Source organism: Phyllostomus hastatus, unplaced genomic scaffold (genome assembly GCF_019186645.2).
Source record: "Phyllostomus hastatus isolate PE091 unplaced genomic scaffold, TTU_PhHast_1.1 phas_contig_118, whole genome shotgun sequence".
NCBI lineage: Eukaryota > Metazoa > Chordata > Mammalia > Chiroptera > Phyllostomidae > Phyllostomus > Phyllostomus hastatus.
Genome location: NW_025333543.1, coordinates 5,917,028 through 5,930,905, shown reverse-complemented (window position 1 = coordinate 5,930,905; position 13,878 = coordinate 5,917,028).

The following is a 13,878-nucleotide window of genomic DNA, read 5'->3' as shown; positions in this document are numbered from 1 at the left end:
TAATTTTCATTTTGTTCCTCATACAATTCCTGTGAAGGAAATTCTAATAACTAATAACCATGAGGCTCAGAGAAGTTACAGGTCTTTCCAGAAATCACATCTCGTGCCTGGATTTTGAGCCACTGGAAAGTTTAGACTCATTTCTACTCAGAGGGAAGTCATCTGACAGTTTACCTCAGAGAGTCAGAGAAGCACTCCTTATTATGCTTTCCTCTTTAGAGGACTTACCAGCCTGTTCTACCCTCCCATGGGGTCTCAAACTGCAGAAAATTTCCTGAGGAAAACAATGATCACCACAGGATAAAGGTGGTGCACTACCCAGATTCCAGCTTGTGGCTGTCATTGATTACTAACAGTCTTTACTAATATCATTCTGCCTAACACAGCCCAAAGTCTGTAAAGGTATATCAGTAGTTTTTCAATATGTTTAGTGGGTGTCATAGGCTACTACAGAGCTTCTCAGAACCTTTGAGATGTCAAGGTGCATTTTTGACTGTTCAAGGGTAGAATATCACATGCAACATTTCTCAGTTTACTTGGCCATGCATTCCTACATTTCCTTGTGCCACTTATATTCTGTGTTGGGGAAGTTGGCCTAGAACATATCCCACAAGGAAAGGGCATGAGAAATCTTCACCATTGGCTGGAAAACATTTGAATATCAACAGTTATTTCCAGCTGCCATCTTTAGGGTATGCTTATGGAAAATAATACCTACATTTTGTCTTTTAAAAGGAAAACTCATGGACAAACTGTTCAGTAGCTTCAAGGGTCTGTGAAGGCATATCCAGCTTCCCATTGAACCCTAATCTATATTTGTATCTGGAGAACTCTGGAATAATCTTACAAGCTGTCAACATGTTGATCCTTGGAAAAAATTCAGAAAAACACTTGAAACCGGTGATTAACTTTGCTATGACAAGAGCACACTGTTGGATTCTCCAGTGCCAACATGGTGCTTTGTGTATAGTAGGAATTAGATAAGTACTTGTATAAATACATTACATAAGTACTAAATCAGTGCACCATTCAGAGTCAAACCTTCAAAAAAAAAAAAGAAAGAAAATTACCTCTGTCCTCACTGTTGGGGAGGGGACTTATTCTGAGTAGAGAGAGAATGAAACAATCTCTGCTGCTGGAGACATTTGTCAACCTGAAAAAACTGGATCACTGGGGCCTGCAGCATTATGCATTGCCTATAATAAGCTTATTAGAAATAGAAGCTCATGTTTCCCTTCCCTGCACCTGCTGAATTAGAATCACTAGGGATTTGCCCAGGAAACCATTTTAACAAAGCATCTAGGTGATTCTTATCCACATTAAATTTTAAAAAACTTATTCACCTAGACCAGGGGTGTCAAACTCATTTTCACCAGGGGCCACGTTAGTCTCACAGTTGCCTTCAAAGGGCCAAATGTAATTTCAACTCCTTAACAGTTAAAGAGTAGTTACATTTGTACAGTCCTAAAATTATTTTGATCCTTTTAAGGCAGCCGCAAGGCTAATGTGGCACCTGGTGAAAATGAGTTTGACACTCCTGACCAAGACTATCCTTCTGAAGTCAAAGTGATTGCTTTAGACAGACTGAATATGTTTGTCTCCCCCAAATTTATGTGTTAAAACCCTAATTGTAATGTGATGGTATTAGGAAGTGGAGCCTTCAGGAGGTGATTAGATCATAAGAGTAGAGCTCTCATAAATGGACTTAGTGTCCTTATAAAAGAGATCCTACACTGCTCTCTGGCCCATTTTTTGTGAAGTTGTACTGAGAAGACTGCTGCTTATAAACCAGGAAGCCAACTTTTTTCAGATATCAGATCTACCAGCACCTTGATCTTAGACTTCTAAGACTTCAGAAGTGTGAGAAATAAATTTATGTTGTTTAAGCCACCTAGTTGGTGGTATTTTGTTCAAGCAGAAGAACAGTGGTTGTGAAACCTGGGTGAACATTAGAAAGATCTGGAGAACTTGAGAAAACACAGATGGACACAAGGCCCCATCCCAAAAGAGTTAAAGAAGAATCTTCAGAGAATAAGATGAGATTATTGATAACCTAAATGGCTCCTTGGGTGATTCTATTGTGCAGTCCACAGAGAACCATTGACCTTATGGAATGGGCTTTCAAGATGGGCTGAAAGAGCTGTGGTGCTCAAAAAACCAGTGGCAGTACTTTGACCAGGGACACTGAAGCTTACCAACTGAAGGAAGGAACAATAGAGTGGTGCTTGGCACCTGAGGCTATATTAGAGGCACTGATTTTAAAAATTGTGGTAACATCAAGTGAGAATCCTTAACCAAAAGATCAACACATTGTTGAGTGCATCTATGTGTTCTAGGTGCTTGGATACAGCAGTGTACAAAAAAAGGCAGAGTGGTTAGTCTCATTGGGGCTTACCATCTAGTGGTGGGGACGAAAAATTAAACAAACAAAAAAAATGGTTAAACTATGTTAAATTACAAAGGGTAATTAAGGAGAAAAATAAAGCGGAGATTTAGAGGGATTATTTTACATAGCAAAATCAGAGAAATTCTCATTAGTAGGGTGCCAACTGAGCAGACCTGAATGAAGTGAGGAAGTAAGTTATGTGGGTATTTTGAGGAGTATTTGAAGATAAATGCAAGATCAAAAGCAAAGGCAGAGTCATGCTTGGTATGAGGAGGTTCTGTGTCTGGACTACAGAGAGAAATAGAATCATAAGGTTAAATGGGAGTGGAGGGGGGAATGGGCAGGTGATATGGGCTTCTGTAAAAACACTAGCTTTTCTCTAAATCTGGAAACTGTTGGAGAGTTTTGAGTAAGAAGTGAAGTAATGGGAATTATATTCTATCAAGGTAATTCTGCTGCTGAAGAGTATAAAAGCAGGAATTTCAGTTAGCAGTCCTGCAACAGTCCAAGTGAGACACCACGATAGCTTGGACTAAGGTGGCAAAAATCGGACAGCTGAGATATGGCCAGACTCTGCATGTATCTTGAAGATAGCAGCAACAGAATTTGATGATGAATTGGATATAGAGTATGAAAGGATAAAACTCGAGGAAGATGCTAAAGTTTTTGGTCTGAGGAATTTTAAGGATAAGTTGTTATTTACTGAAATTGGGAAGGCTGAAAGAGAAGCTGGTTGGGATGGGGTGGCAAGACTGAGGACATGTTTAGGATTTGGAATCCTTAGACATGTTAAGTTTGAGACATCCAAGTGGAATGTCAACTGAACTGTTTGAATATATGGGGCAGAATTTCAGGAGAGAGGTTCATAATGGAGACAGAAATACAGTATAAAAGTCAGCAACAAGTAGAGTGTGTTTGTGCCATGAGAGTGAACTCGAGTCTGCTACTTGCAGCACTTAACATCATCTGAGAGGTTATTAGAAATCTCAGAACCTACCTCAGAACTGCTGAATCAGTACTGGCATTTTATCATGATCTCCAGGTGATTGGTAGGCACTTTAAAGTTTAAGGGTGCTTTCAGATTAGATGATCTAGGGTCAGAATGAATACAGAAAAGAGGGCCTGAGGGCCTGAGACTGCCTAACTTTGGAGGCTGTGGAAGAAAGATAGAGACTGAGATGGTATACTAGAGGGAAATTAAGAGAGAACAGTGTTCAAATCAAGTTCAGAATGAGTTTCAAGAAGAAACACATTTCCACTTAGTCAAATGTTGTAGGTCGCAGGTGGCAAACACAAGGCCCGCAGGCCAAGTACGGCCCTCCACCTTGTTTTATCCAGCCCAGCACCTTGTTTCTACCCAGTGGCAGCACTGAGCTCTCACTTAACTGTTAAGGAGTAGTTACATTTATACAGTACTAAAATTACATTTGGCCCTTTGAAGGCAACCATGAGGCTAATGTGGCCCTCAGTGTAAATGAGTTTGACATTCCTATATAGGTCAATTAAGATGAAGAATGAGACTTGACTACTGGATTTAGCATTAAAAATCCATTGGTGATTTCTATAAGAACATTTTAGTGGGTTCAAGGTACAAGGAAGAGAAATTATAGACAGTGAATATAGACTTTTATGAATTTTGATTGAAGCAGATAAATTGGTAGTAAGTGGATGGGAAAGTGAAGTCATTTTTTGTTTATATTTGAGATGAAAGAAATAACATCTTATTGGTGTGTTGGATTTGGAGATAATTAACTAAGGAAAGATGGGAGTTGGTGGAGCTTAGGGAATGTTGTCCTGAATACTTTGAGCAGGTGAGAGTGAAGGTATCTATCTAGGGCACAAGGAAAGGGGTCATTGTTAGTGAGGAGGGTGGACATTATTCATAGAACAAGAGAGAAAGTAGGTTGATAAATGTGGGGATGGGAAATTATGAAAGCTTTTTTATTTTGATTGACTCAACTTTCATCAATTAAATAGGAAGAAAGTCAAAAATTGAGCAAAAGAATGGCAAAGGCAATATTGGGGATTTATGGAGAAGGAAGTGTGACTTTTCTTCTAAGATAATTTCCTCCAATTTTTGAAGCCAAGGTACGTATTTAAAAGGGATATTTCAGTGGCACACTTAGGTAATTAGGAAGGCATTTGGAGCCCTGGACAAATTTATTGGGGCAGGAGGCAACTGGCCCAAGGATTCTGGTTGCCATTGAGCACTGTCTACATACCCAGATAGCTAAAGAAAGTAATTTCTTCTAGCAACCTGGTCCTGTTTGGCACATGTAAGAATGAATGGACAGAGAGAACTTCAAAATATAGCCAGTTATCAGGAAAGGATACATGTGTATTGGAGTTCATGAATTTAAAGGGAGACTGGTAAGGATGGTTGTGTTTTTTAGCCATCTTCAGCTACACAGGTATAGTCATATAGATGATTACAGTTGATAGATAACTGGATTTAACTAGGTTTGGGGTTATGCCAAGCAGATATAACAACAGAAAAGAGAGGGGTTAAGGAGTTGATGAAGGATGCTAAGGAATGACTAATTATGCAGCAGGTAATATAAACTAGGTGATGAGAGAAAGTAGGACATGGAATGGGTGAGGAATATTGAAAAGGTAGGTGGTTTAATGCACTGTGAATGTTATGGGTTCTTAATGTTTTTGATTTTGTAAGGTGGTCTGACAGTAGAATAATTGAAATTCAGATTGTGATGGGATGCAGGTATCAATAATGACAAAGTCAGAGTAGTGCATGGCAGTGGGTAGCTGAGGTAAAGTGAAGGAAGAGGTTGGTGAATTCAGAGGTCAGAATATAACAATAATTATTTACATTGATATTAAAATCATCAGACTTCCAGCCAAGATGAAGGTGTAGGTAGACACACTGTGCCTCCTCGCACAACCAAACCAAGGACAACAACAAATTTAAAAACAAAAAACAACCAGAACTGACAGAAAATAAAACTGTATGGAAGTCTGACAATCAAGGAGTTAAAGAAGAAACATTCATCCAGACTGGTAGGAGGGGCAGAGATGGGCAGCCATGTAGAGAGGACTCTCAGCAAGGTAGCAGCTGTTGGACCAGGCAAGGCAGTGACTTGAAGACTGGGCAGTCCCACATTCACATGCAGATAAACCTGGAGGAACAATGAGGGAGTGAGAGAGACCATACAACCCAGGGTTCCAGTACTGGGAAATAAAGTCTCAAAGCCTCTGACTGAAAAAACTTGTGGGGGTTGAGGCAGCAGTGAGAGAAACTCACAACCTCACAGGAGAGTTCATTGGAGAGACCCACAGGGTGCTAGAATGTACACAAACCCACCCATTGGGAATCAGTACCAGAAAGGGCCAATCTGATTGTGGGTAGCCGGGGAAGTGACTGAAAACCAGCAGAGAGTAAAGCAAGCATTGTTCCCTCTCGGAACGCTTCCCCACATAAGTATCACAACACAGCAACATGGGTTGCCCTACCCTGGTGAACACCTAAGGCTCCACCCCTTACTACATAACAAGTGTGCCAAGACAAAAAAAAACAAAATGACCCAAATGAAAGAACAGTTCAAAGCTCCAGAAAAAAATACAACTAAGCAACAAAGAGATAGCCAACCTATCATATACATAGTTCAAAACACTGGTTATCAGGATGCTCCAGGGACTCACTGGGCACTTCAACAGCATAAAAAAGAGCTAGGCAGAAATGAAAGTTGCATTATGTGAAATAAAGAAAAATCTACAAAGAACCAACAGTGATGGGAAGGAAACTGGGACTCAAATCAATGGTTTGGAGCAGAAGAAAGAAAGAAATATTCAGCCAGAACAGAATGAAGAAACAAGAATTCAAAAGATGAGGAGAAAAGCCTCTAGGACATCTTTAAACATTCCAACATCTGAATCATAGGGGTGCCAGAAGGAGAAGAGGAAAAGCAAGAAATTGAAAACTTATTTGAAAACATAGTGGAGAACTTCCTCAATCTGGCAAAGAAAATAGACTTTCAGGAAGTCCAGGAAACTCAGAGAGTCCCAAAGACGTTGGACCCAAGGAGGAACATACCAAGGCACATCATAATTAAGTTACCCAAGATTAAACATAAGGAGATAATCTTCAAAGTAGCCAGAGAAAAGGAAACAGTTACCTTTTAGAAAAGGAGTTCCTTTTAGACTATCAGCTGATTTCTCAAAAGAAATTTTACAGGCAAGAAGGGGCTGGAAAGAAGTATTCAAAGTCATGAAAGATAAGGACCTACATCCAAGATTGCTCTACCCCTCAAAGTTATCATTTTGAATAGAAGGGCAGGTAAAATACTTCTCAGATGAAGTCAAGTTCATCATCACCCAGCCTTTATTATATGCAATGTTAAAGCAACTTATCAAAGAAAAAGAAGATAAAAAATATGAACTCTAAAATGACAACAAACTTACAGCTATTAACATCCAAACCTAAAAAGAAAAACAAAAACTAAGCAAACAACTAGAACAGGAACAGAATCACAGAAATGGAGATCCCATGGAGAGTTATCAGTGGGGGAGTGGAAGGGGGAGAGAGGGGGCAAAGGTACAGAGAATAAGTAGCATAAATAGTAGGTAGAAAATAGACAGCAAATGGTTAAGAATAGTATAGGAAATGTAGAAGCCAAAGAACTTATATGTAGCACCATGGACATGAATTAAAGAGGGGGAATGTGGGTGGGAGGGGGTGTGCAGGGCAGAAGGGAGTGAAGGGGGGAGAATGGGACAACTGTAATAGCATAATCAATAAAATGTATTTTGAAAAAATCACCAAAAATGATACCAAATGGAGGTAATAGTGAATCTGAAGATAAAGTCCTTCATAAATGAGAGGGAGTCTTAATAAATGAAAGTCTTCAATAAATGAAAGAATATGCATGACTAGAAGGATAAGGTCTAGTGTAGTCAGGTAGCAGAGTCTAATGTCAGAACTTCAAAGAAGGGCATTACTGAAAAAGAGGGATACAACATGTGGATGGGACAGTGAGACTCAAGAAGACCATCTTCTTCCACCTTCAAGTCTAGTGATACAAGACACATGTGGGGTGGGGTGGAAGCACACCATTTGAAATAGTCCCAGGAAGGACAGTGAGCTCAGAAAGAGCCATGTTTTCATTAGAAAAATGTGGTGAATAAAATAGTTGGCTAAGTGTTTGAACATGCAGGAGATTCTGCTGAGAGGGCCATGATTCCAGGGGGCAAAATGGGAGGATTTGAAGGAATCTGGGTGATCTGAGACATGGCAGCAGATTGAGGGATATATGGAATCACAGGGTATAAGACTTCAGGTCTTGCTTGAAGCTCTGAGCTTCTTGTTACTATTACTGCTGTTGTTAGAGTTACTCATGAACAAACTGCTCCAGGTAGTTCAGAGTTTTGTGCCTAGGTAAGTACATGTTATCTAACATCACTCTTCAGAGAACATTTTTTTAAGGCAGAAAATATTTTCTCCATAATCTAGCTGAGAAAACTGCTCAGCCTCCCCTAACCCTTACTTAAAAATTTCCTCAAAACTATCGCTTCCAGAAATGAGAAATTGCAGAATCTTGTCTAATCCCTTGCATTAAGAAATTCACCCTAGAAAAATAATTATCCATTTTCTTTAAGACTCTGACCTTCAAGCCTCTTTATTTTACTTTTCCTAATCATAAGCAGCCCTTACTTCATCATATTCTTACATAACAGGGTATGAGCCCTTGCTGTGGGTGTTAGGGTGTGTAAACCAGTATATGTGAGTGCCAGCGTGTGTGCTGGGCGGTGGTGTGGTGCCCTTAATTCTCTTTAGACCTCACCTTTATGGATCTCATGGTATTTCTGTTTCCTGTGACCTGTGCAACTTTGGTGACTAATATTCTTTCAAAAAGCACTGCACTAAAGGGTACTAGAAAATTCTAGGAGTCTATCCAAGTTCTAATTGACTTGCAATTTCCTACCCTCACAGATTTTACTGAGCAAACTTTGTTAGCACGTATTTTCCAAGTTTCTAGATTACTCATTTCAGAGTTCAACTACCCAGAAATTACCTACTTCCATATCAACAATAAGAGGCAAACAAGAGGTGTCTGCAATAAAGACAATCAGTATCCAGGATGAAAGCTGGCATGTGGGTGGTGCCATGTTTGTTGTGAAGCTACAGGAAAGAGAAAGGCCAGCATTCCAACAGGCAGTGAATAACCCCAGTGGGACATCCTACCTCACATCTTGGCAGTTGTATTGGTTGGGCTTTTCAAAATCACAAAAAGGAGTTCTGTTCACATCACATTCAGTGATACAATTTTATTGTCAGAATATGTGAGAACTTTGGGTAGGATGGAAATTTCCTCATCAGTTGCATAATTCTTCCTTGTCCCAAGGCTTCAGGGCTGAGATGATCAATATTAATCTTCTTACCTAACAATCAAAGCACAGAGAGAGAACATGTCTTCCTTTTGTTCTCCTTATACAACAGAGTGTTTGATTGAGTCTGATTGAGTCACCTCTTGGCTTCTCACTATGGGGCTTCCTGACTAAAATTAATTCCTAGCAACTCACTTCTTTGATGGTCAGCTTCTCTAGCATCAGGGGTTTTGACTCGAGGCTTTGGGGATCCATAAACTTCCTAAAAATTATTTGCTTGAATGAGGGTCGGCCCATATGTGCATTTTCTGACCCATGTCTTAGTGCAGAGGGAAATTTTTAACTATTCCCAAAAGGGTTTTTAGCATTTCCATTGTTGACTCAGACCTAATCAAAAGCAGTATGAGAGCAAATGAACAGCAAATTGAAGAATGTCCCAATGCTGTTATTCAATCACAAAGATGAAATAAATGACATGAACTTGTGTTGCTTTTTTAGTCGGTTATTCTAAGTCAAATCCACTTACCTCTTAATGCTACCATTTGCTTTCATAGTCAGTGGTCTACCTGGTTGGTGAGTTAGAAAAACTGAAAATGGAATGGAGGTTTGGGTGCTGTTCACTTTGGAGCAATGCAATATGTACTTCACATATGCCACCTGATGTTGTTAACTCTGTATGAGAATTCATCAGCAGCACCTTCCTACCAAAGGTAACCAAAGTTAGGAAACAAAATTTATTTCACCAGTCTTTCAGTTCAATGACATTGAAGGGTTTAGAGACTTGATAACATAAATATATCATGAGGCCCTCACAATTTTTTAAGACAAATCTGCTGGGGGCGATAATCACTGCTCTACTGAACTCCATCAGTGTTATTTCTCTCAACTTAAACTTTCTAGTGAAGATGAATGTAATTTGTAAGAATACTCTTAATTTTCATCCTCTGAGAAAGTTAAACTCTTTTTTTTTAAGGGAATGAAAATTCATTTCACTCAAAAGTGTGTTTGGAGTGTTTGTTTGTTTGTTTGTTTTATGTTTATCAATACCAGATCTTTTATTACAATATTCTAAAAAAAGCCAATATTTCAGTAACATGTTTCATAAAACCTTAAAGAAAGTTCCCATATAAATAAGTAATAGATTCTAGGAGAGGCATACAAAGAATAACAATTACATTTTACTTTGCTCTTTGGAGTAGGAAGGGGCTGAAACAACGCTGAAAGTGGAACAAAACCCCGGTGAAGGAAGACGAGTCAACACAACCAGCTGGCATCATGTTTATCTTCTCAGTATCTAAAAGGGAAACTCTTTTGGCTCTGCTTCTGACCTTGCCTTTTATACTGTTGTTCATTTAGTTTTCAGAAGGCTTGGTTCTTTTTATTTTATTTACATACAATCCTCTTTGTTGGAAGAATTTTCATTAAATTCTCTTGTCAGCTCCCACCAAACTTTCTTTTCCCAGTTCTTGCTGTCTAGGTTGTAAGAATCCATGGCAAACCAAGAGGTCCCAAAGGAATGTGTGCTGAATCTTCTAGAAACATGCTAGCCCTGGATCTTGTGAGATTTTTGCCTCTGGGTAAGCAGCAGGGAGAAGGTAGGTTAGCCTGCAGAGAGTCTGTTACAATGGACAGGTTTTCCTTTAGAACAGGAAAGTAGTAAATGTAAAGTAGTGATACCTCAGGGACAGATACCAAGTTGAGGGTCCAGCAGAATGTTATTAATAAATGTGAAATGCACAGCTCTCCTGCAGGTACTTCTTGGATGATATTTATCCCAAAGATTCCCTCAGAACCTAGGGAATTGCTTCCTTTCAAACTTTTTGCTATGAAGACAGAAATGATAAAAACAGTGGTGCCAAGTACATTTTATTTCAATGACCAGTTTTGTTTCCTCTAAGGGACAGTTATGGCCACTGTGGCTGTGAATCACTGCATTAGGTTAGTGTGGCTAACCTAGAGTAGAGACTGTCTGCTCTCCCTCACAGCAGCTCTGTGCTGGGAGTGCAGCGCCAGGTGGGCAGTGACACCTCTTCTGGCTTTCTTTAGTTGAAGAAGAGCTTGGAGAGAATATAGAATCAATCTAATCTCTTGTTTTTAAAACTGTGAAGGGTCATCTTAATTCAAATAATACAGTAAACTGACAATTTACATTTAAAACAAAGTGATTTACAAGTTAGAGAAAAATACAAAGAAATGCCAACTTCTAGGTTTGACTTAAACATTCTCATTCCCCAAATTAAGGATTATTAAACTGCACTGGTATGGCATGAAAGGGAGGAGAGTTAAACCCCCAGACTCTGCATCAGGGGACTTGTTTAATAGTGTTACGCACACTGGGAAATGCTCACTTCGGACCTAGGGTGAAAGTGACAGCTTCCTTCCACCAAAAGGAGCAGAGAAGAAAGCTACCTCCCCCCAAAAGTATAGTCAGAATGCACTAGGTTGAGCTGTATGAAATTGCTGATATGACTATTTTTGCCTGACAGAAAGAATAATTTCATAATACCCAATAGAATCAACAACTTCTTCTAAGGGGGACTATGGCCTTTTCCACTTTTTTCCTTTCTCCCACACTTGAGCAGAAATTTCTAGTAGGGAGTGAAACTTACTCTGCCTCTAGAACAGACAAGGAAATGTTTTCTCTTCTTCTATCCTACTGTAGCATTACAGAATGTTTGGGAGTGCCCCATGAGACCTCAGCAGTATGCCTGCTCTCTTCTGGGATCCAGCTGTCTCCATCTCAGTGAGCCTCAACTTTCTCTCCTATGTTTACTGGGGCAGAGGGAGGTTAGGGCAAAAGAGAGACTGTTTTTCTCTACATACATAAAATTATTTATCTACAGCTTAGTTATTCTCAATTCTTATTTTCTGATGTCTTACATTAAAAATAAAATTCCCTTCGGTATAGTTAGTTATATAAATCTATAACCTCAACTGACTAGGACTGTGTTATTACATGAGTATAGGTCAAATAAGCATCATTCTTACATAATGCTGTAGTTTAATGAGTGTTACAACTGTCTAGGAATGGTGGGTGTTACACTTCCATACATTTTGGCTTTCCTAGAGGCTGTCATATATTTATGACTCACTGCTTCTATATTCTTGGTTTTCTGTAAGTACAGCTGATAGCAATGTGTGGTTGTTCACTGTACCTGCTATTAAGCTGAGCACTTATTCCCTGGAATGGGGAAATAACTTCTAACTTCTTCAGGCCTGTATCAAACATGTCCAGGCCAGTTAGTTCACTGTTAAGTCCTCTCCTGGAATAATCTTGTCCTTTGTAGAATCTTCAACATTCAAAATGAAGGAACTTTCAGATTTTTATGGAATTCTTTTCAACAGCTTTTTTTTCTTTTTTAAAAAAGTGTACCACCTCTATATTGTTTTGTGTGTTCACCACCCCAAGTCAAGTTTCCTTCCATCACCATTTACCCACCCCTCTTTACACTCCTCTGCCTCCCACTACCTCCCTTCCCCTCTGGTAATCACCATACTGTTGTCTGTGTCTTTTTTTTCTGCTTAATCACTTCATCTTTTTTACCCAGCCCTAACATTCCTCCCTCTGACAGCTGCCAGTCTCTTCTCTGTATCTATGAGTCTGTCTCTATTTTGTTTGTCTGTTTATTTTGTTCATTAGAATCCACATATAAGTGAAATTACATGGTACTTGTCTTTCTCTGACTGGCTTCTTTCTTTCTTTTTTATTTCCTTAGGTCTTTATTTTTTTAATTTAATCTTTGTTGTATTTTTTTCCATCATCAATTAGTCTCCTTATCCCCACCTCCCCTCAGCGATTACCACATTGTTGTCTGAGTCCATGAGTCCTTTTTCCTTTTTACTCAATCCCTGCATCCCCTAACCTCCCCACCAATACTAGCTATCATCCTGCTTTCCATCTATGAGTGTGTCCCCATTTTCCTTGTTAGTTCAGTTTGTTCACTAAATTCCACATATAAGTGAAATCATATGGTATTTGTTTTTCTCTGACTGGCTTATTCCTCTTAGCATAATATTCTCCAGATCCATCCACACTGCCACAAAGGGTAAAATTTTCTTTTTTCATGGCCAAGTAGTATTCTATTGTGTAAATGTCCCATAGTTGTTTTATCCACTCATATATTGATGGACAACTGGGCTGCTTCCATATCTTGGTGATTGTAAATAATGCTACAATGAACATAGGGGTGCCTATGTTCTTTTGAATTAGTGTTATGGGTTCCTTGGGATATATTCCCAAAAGTGGGTCAAAGAGAAGATCCATTTTTAACCTTTTGATGTATCTCCATACTGCCTTTCACAGTAGCTGCACCAACCTGCATTCCCACCAACAGGGTAAAAGGGTTCCCCTTTCTCCACATCCTCATCATCAATTGTTATTCATTGATTTGTTAATTTATCCTTCAAAAATTCATTGATTGGGATTATTTTCTTAGTTTCTCTTCACGATAGTGCATTATTTTTGTGTAAAAATGCAACTGATTTCTGGTTATTTACTATTTATCCTGCAACTTCACTAAAGTTACTTATCAGCGCTAGTGTTTTTTGGTGGTATCTTATGGTTTTCTCTATATAGTATCATGCCATCTGCAAATAAAAACAGTTTTACTTCTTATTTTTCAGTTCAGATGCCTTTCATTCTTCTAGTCTGACTGCTGTGGCTAGGATTTCCACTATGTTAAATAAGAATGGGAAAGCAGATCTCTGTCTTGTTCCCAATCTTTAAAGAAATGCTTTTAGTTTTTACCCACTGAATGTGATGTTGTCTGTGGGTTAGTCATATATGGCTTTTATTACATTGTGGTATGGTCCCTTTATCCCCACTTTACTGAGAGTTTTTATCATAAATGGGTGCCAGATTTTATGAAAAGCTTTTCTGCATCTATTGATATGGTCATGTGGTTTTTATCCTTCATTTTTTTATGTGGTGAATCACATTTATTGATTTGCAAATGTTGTGCCTACCTTGCATTCCCAGAATAAATCCCACTTTTTATGGTGTATGATCTTTTTGATGCATTGCTGTATTCAGTTTGTTAACATTTTGTTGAGGACTTTAACATCTATGTTTATCAATGATATTGCCTATCATTTTTTTTCATTATAGTGTTTTTAACTGATTTTGAGATTAATATAATGTTAGTCTCATAAAA